The sequence below is a fragment of the Ursus americanus genome, chromosome 13, assembly GCF_024610735.1.
Source record: "Ursus americanus isolate L20-20 chromosome 13, mUrsAme1.1.p, whole genome shotgun sequence".
Classification (NCBI taxonomy): Eukaryota; Metazoa; Chordata; class Mammalia; order Carnivora; family Ursidae; genus Ursus; species Ursus americanus.
The window spans coordinates 62,872,087-62,878,086 of record NC_142139.1 but is presented as its reverse complement, the minus strand read 5'-3'; positions in this window follow the sequence as shown (position 1 = coordinate 62,878,086).

The window sequence follows — 6,000 nt, the reverse complement described above, 5'->3', positions numbered from 1 at the left end:
GCTTTTGGTTTTCTTGCCTTTAGAGATGTGTCTTGCAAGAAATTGCTGTGGCAGAGGTCAAAGAGGTTACCGCCTGTGTTCTCCTCTAGGATTTTGATGGATTCCTGTCTCACATTTAGGTCTTTCACCCATTTTGAATTTGTCTCTTTGTATGATGTAAGAGAATGGTCCAGTTTCATTCTTCTGCATGTAGCTGTCCAATTTTCCCAGCACCATTTATTGAATAGACTGTCTTTTTTCCATTGGATATTCTTGCTTTGTCAAAGATTAGTTGACCAAATAGTTGTGGGTCCATTTCTGGGCTCTCTATTCTGTTCCATTGATCTATGTGTCTATGTGTCTGTTTTTGTGCCAGTACCATGTTGTTGATGCTCACAGCTTTGTAATACAGCTTGAGGTCAAGCATTGAGATGCCCCCAGCTCTGGTTTTCTTTTTCAACATTCCCCTGGCTATTAGGGGTCTTTTCAGGTTCCATACAAATTTTAAGATCGTTTGTTCCAGCTCTGTGAAAAATGTCGCTGGTATTTTGTTAGGGATTGTATTGACTGTGTAGATTGCTCTGGGTAGCATAGACATTTTAACAATGTTTATTCTTCCAATCCATGAGCATGGAATGTTTTTCCATCTCTTTGTGTCTTGCTCAATTTCTTTCATAAGTGTTCCATAGTTTCTAGAGTACCGATCTTTTACCTCTTTGGTTAGGTTTATTCCTAGGTATCTTATGGTTTTTGGTGCAGTTGTAAATGGGATCTATTTCTTAATTTCTCTTTCTTCAGCAACATCATTAGTGTGTAGAAATGCACCTGATTTCTGTGCACTAATTTTGTATCCTGCCATGTTGCTGAATTGCTGTATGAGTTCTAACAATTTGGGGGTGGAGTCTTTTGGGTTTTCTACATAGAGTATCACGTCATCTGTGAAGAGAGAGAGAGTTTGACTTCTTCTCTGCCAATCTGAATGTCTTTTATTTCTTTTTGTTGTCTGATGGATGAGACTAGGACTTCTAGTACAATGTGGAACAGTAGGGGTGATAGTGGACATCCCTGTCAGGTTCCTGACCTTAGGGGAAAATCTCTCAGTTTTTCCCCATTGAGAATGATATGTGCTGTGGACTTTTCATAGATGGCTTTTATGATAGTGAGGTATATTCCCTCTATCCCTATTCTTTAAAGAGTTTTAATCAAGAAAGGATGCTATATTTTGTCAAATGCTTTTTCTGCATCAACTGAGAGGATCATATGGTTCTTGTATTTTCTTTTATTAATGTGATCTATCACATTGATTGATTTGTGAATGTTGAACCACCCTTGCATCCCAGGAATAAATCTCACCTGGTCGTGGGGAATAATCCTTTTAATGTATTGTTGGATCCTATTGGCTAGTATCTTGGTGAGTATTTTGGCACCCATGTTCATCAGGGATATTGGTCTGTAATTCTCCTTTTTGATGGTATCTTTGTCTGGGATTATTTTTTGGGATCAAGGTAATGATGGCATCATAGAATATGTTTGGAAGTTTTCCTTCCATTTCTATTTTTTGAAACAGCTTCAGTAGAATAGGTATTATTTCTTCTTTAAATATTTGGTAGAATTCCCCTGGGAAGCCATCTGGCCCTGGACTCTTGTTTTGGGGGAGGTTTTTGATTACTGCTTCAATTTCCTTGCTGGTTATTGGTCTATCCAGATTTTCTATCTCTTCCCGTTTCAGTCTTGGTAGTTTATACATCTCTAGGAATGCATCCATTTCTTCCAGATGGCCTTATTTGTTGACATACAGTTGCTCATAATATGTTCTTACAATTGTCTGTATTTCATTGGTGTTGGTTGCAATCTTTCCCCCTTCATTCATGATTTTGTTAATTTGGGTCTTTTCTCTTTTCTTTTGGATAAGTCTGGCTAGAGGTTTATCAATCTTAATTCTTTTAAAGAACCAGCTTCTAGTTTAGTTGATCTGTTCTACTGTTCTTCTGGTTTCTATTTCATTGATTTCTGCCCTAATCTTTATTATTTCTCTTCTCCTGCTTGGTTTAGGCTTTATTTGCTGTTCTTTCTCCAGGTCCTATAGGTGTAAGGTTAACTTGTGTATTTGGGATTTTTCTAATTTTTTTGACAAAGGCTTGTATTGCTATGTACTTCCCTCTTAGGACTGCTTTTGCTGTCCTAAGTGGTTTTGAACCAATGTGATACTGTAAGCAAAAAGAGATCCCAAGAGTAACATAGACCAGAAAGTAACAGAGACAATCTACAGAAACAGAGACTTTACAGACAATACAATGGCACTTAATTCATATCTTTCAATAGTTACTCTGAATGTAAATGTAAATCCTCATATCAGACAAACTAGATTTTTAAAAGTTTTTATTTATTTTTTGGGGAGAGAGAGAGCACAGAGGGAGAGTGAGACAGAAGTAGACTCTCTGCTGAGTGGAGAGCCTGATGCAGGGCTTGATCCCAAGACTCTGGGATCATGACCTGAGCTGAAGGCAGACACTTAACCAACTGAGCCACCCAGTCTCCCTGAGTGGGACAGAGTCTTTATTAAATTGCAGTATAGCTTTGAGTATAGCAAGGACCATGATTAGATTGTGATGCTTGAGGCCCCATTCTCTCTTCCTTGCATGAGAAAAGATGAATCCTCTCTGGAAGAAGATAACATCATATGGAGAATATACAATTTAAAAATACATGATGTCTGGCTTTCAGTCCAAATTTACTAGGCACACCAAGAATTGGAACCCTATGACCATAATTCAAGAGACAAAATAAAATACAGAAATAAATGTTGAGGTGAAATAAGTGATGGAGTTAGGATATAATAACTAAAATAACTTGATTAATATCTTCAAGAATATAGTGGGAAAGTGGAGAAAATAAATGAAAAGACAGAGAATATCACCAAAGAAATGGAACATATTAAAAGAATCAGATGGAAATTCTAGAACACAGCCCAACAAATTTGAAACTAGAAATTTAAAGTTTAACAGCAGATTAGACATAGCAGAGAATAGGATTAGTGAACAAGCAGGGTGATAAAAATAAACTTACCGAGGAGTAAATAGAATTGAAAATAAAATTGTGGAAGATATATGGGACACAGTGAGGATGTATAACATAGACTTGTAGTTTCAGAAGCAGAAGAAAGAAGAAATTGAAGCAGAAGCAATATTTGGAGAAACATGGCCAAGAATTTTCAAGAATTGATGAGATAACAGCTTATCAACTGAGGAAATTCTGTGTACCTCAAGCAAAGTGGATACAAAAGAACCACACCAAGGAATGTCATGGTCAAACTTCTGAAAGTTAAATAAAGGGAAAGAATTTCAAAAACAGAGAATGCATATAGCCTTCAGATACATAGCAATGATACTGACAGCTGACTAACAGAAATCATGAAAGTCAGAAGGAAAGACTTTAAAGTCTTGAAAGAAAATAATTGTTAACCTAGAATTACATATGCAATAAAATATTTTTGAAAAACAAAGGCAAAGGAATTTTTCTCTGGCTAAGATGAAGTAACGAGGACATGATTTACCTTCCTGCCTGAAACAAACAAAAAGAAAGCAAACAAAATACATGAAAGAATAATATTCCAGAATCTGGACTTTAGGCAGTAAAGGGCAGTGATCCATTAGAGATGGGAAACAAATGAGATGAGTCCTATCATTTATAAGGCTGAATTGCCTCGAGAGATTTTCAGGCATGGCAGAGGGAGAAGTAACTGAAGTGGAGGTTGGCAGATTCCATGAGTTGAGGGGGACAGATGTGCCAGTATGGAGAGATGAAGGAAGCTACAGTTCATAAGATAAAAGAACCAGAGAAGAGAAGGGTACAGAGGAAATCTGAAGAAGATCCCTCTTAGTGCCTGTGCATGAGGAAGCTATCTGAGACTTTAGAAGAGCCATCTAAAATAAAATAATTAAGGAAAGCATTATCTTGTGCTCACACAGAACTGACAACAGTAACCATTTGTACAAGCCTAACAGGAAAAGCTAATAACTTGCAGAGCACTGAATAGAGTACTCAGGATGGTCTTTCTTTGGTAGGGAGAAATAATAAGCTGTAGTTTGAGCACTGTTCCAGACCTGCCTAACAAATTATAAAGGTAAGACATGAAATGATCAAGTTTTTCCAAGTAATGTAACTGTATTCCAGAACAAAGCTCTTGACATTAAATGAGTCTGGACAGAAGGTTAAGATGCAAGATGCATGCTTGAGGTAAGACGTTGTCAGCAGGAAGTGAGTAGAAGCCTAGATGGAAATGTCAACTCCAGATGTTACTGAAATAGATGGCAAAGCTGAGAGGATGTGATTCAGGGCCTCGAGTATTTTTACTGCAATATACTGACATGGTACCTACCAAAATCCTGAGTACTCTATTCAGTGCTCTGCAAATTATGAGCTTTTCCTGTTAGGCTTGTACAAATGGTTACTGTTGTCAGGTTCTTCTAATGTCAAGAATGCTGGTGGGTGTGCACTGGGCTCACTGATATGCAGAGTTTGGAATTGCAGGGGAATTTACTCCGCTGGAGCAACTTTTGACCAATAAGGGCAGGATTTAGCTCTAGATTCTAGTAATTTAAGGGACAGTTCTGAGAATTATTCTAAATAGTACTTCAGAGGGTCTCCTGGAGAATCGAGCCAAGTTTAAATTGAATTCACAGCCTCTATAGGTCTCTCATATAAAAATAGGACTGGGAGAAGAGTGGAAACCTGAAAATTGAAATAGGATATTAGGGTGGATTTACATGCATCTATTTTTAAATGGAGGTATTATCAACATTATTCACATATGGTGAAGTCAATGGATCGGAGACAACTGTCATTGAAAAGATAGTTTATTACAGGTTGGAAGAAGAGGGGGTACAACACGCTATGTAGGACCACATGGGGAAGCAACAGGATGGTAAAGATGCAGAAAGAGCAAAGGGAGAAAATGGGCAAGTGAATTCAATTTGTACAATTGTTATCCCTCAGTTTATACTCTTACTTCCTCTTTATACTCCTTTCAGTTCTCCACTATGGTTCCATATACTGAAATGATTTGCAGAGCCATGAGGATCCCTGTCAGATGGACTCAGGCCATCATTCTTTTTATCACATGACTCCCATGAGCCCCACATTTTCTAGTGGACCACAGTGGCATTTTGACCAAGAGTTTAATATCGTCTCAGAGTCATGTGTTCAATATTTTCACCAAAGTCTCAGTCTTTTTCTCCTGCATTGCACAGTAATCTTGGTAAATAGCTGCAGGTGCCTTTGGAAATGACTATAAGATTACATATTATGGCAGAAGTATGAAGTCTTCCTCAAAGGGCCTTGGCCTTTGGCTTACTCAAAGGACTGTACATCTCTGAATTGGCTCAGTTCAGAAAAGTGGGCGAGGGAGGTAACTCTTCACTGTGGTGATTCAAGGTGGCTTCTGTTCATCACATGTAGTTGTTTTTTGGTTGCACAGATCCATTAAGACCTTAGTAGGCTTTATTTCAGTCCTAGAGATCCCATCATTAGTGACCTCTGCCAAAGATCCCTGCTGGTCAAATCACTGTAATGATTTTTATTAGTCCTTTTCCTTACCATAGTTGCCATGTCCATCATACTTCTGACCATATGGTGGCTTTCTACTTCCCAGGATGATTTCATTCCTATATTAGTTAGAGAAGCCCATTTCAACCTCAGCATCCCCAGTTTTCAGAAGATAGCTACTTGACAGTGTATCAGATATGCTGGATTTGATAAATAGGATAATACTAGCTGCTGTTAACACAAACTCAGCATTTCAGTGACCTAATATGAAACATTTTATTTTTTGTTCAAGTTCACATTCTGGTGTGGACATCCTTATTTAGTGGTTGCTTTCTTCCATATGCTGATCCAGGGACCCAGCCTGCATTTGTCTTGTGGTTCTCTCATCCCCAGGGTCCCAGAACCCTCCATTAAGCTAGCATATGGAGACAGAGAGAACGGATAAAGAATATCCACCTTTGGGCTGCCTTGTCCCTA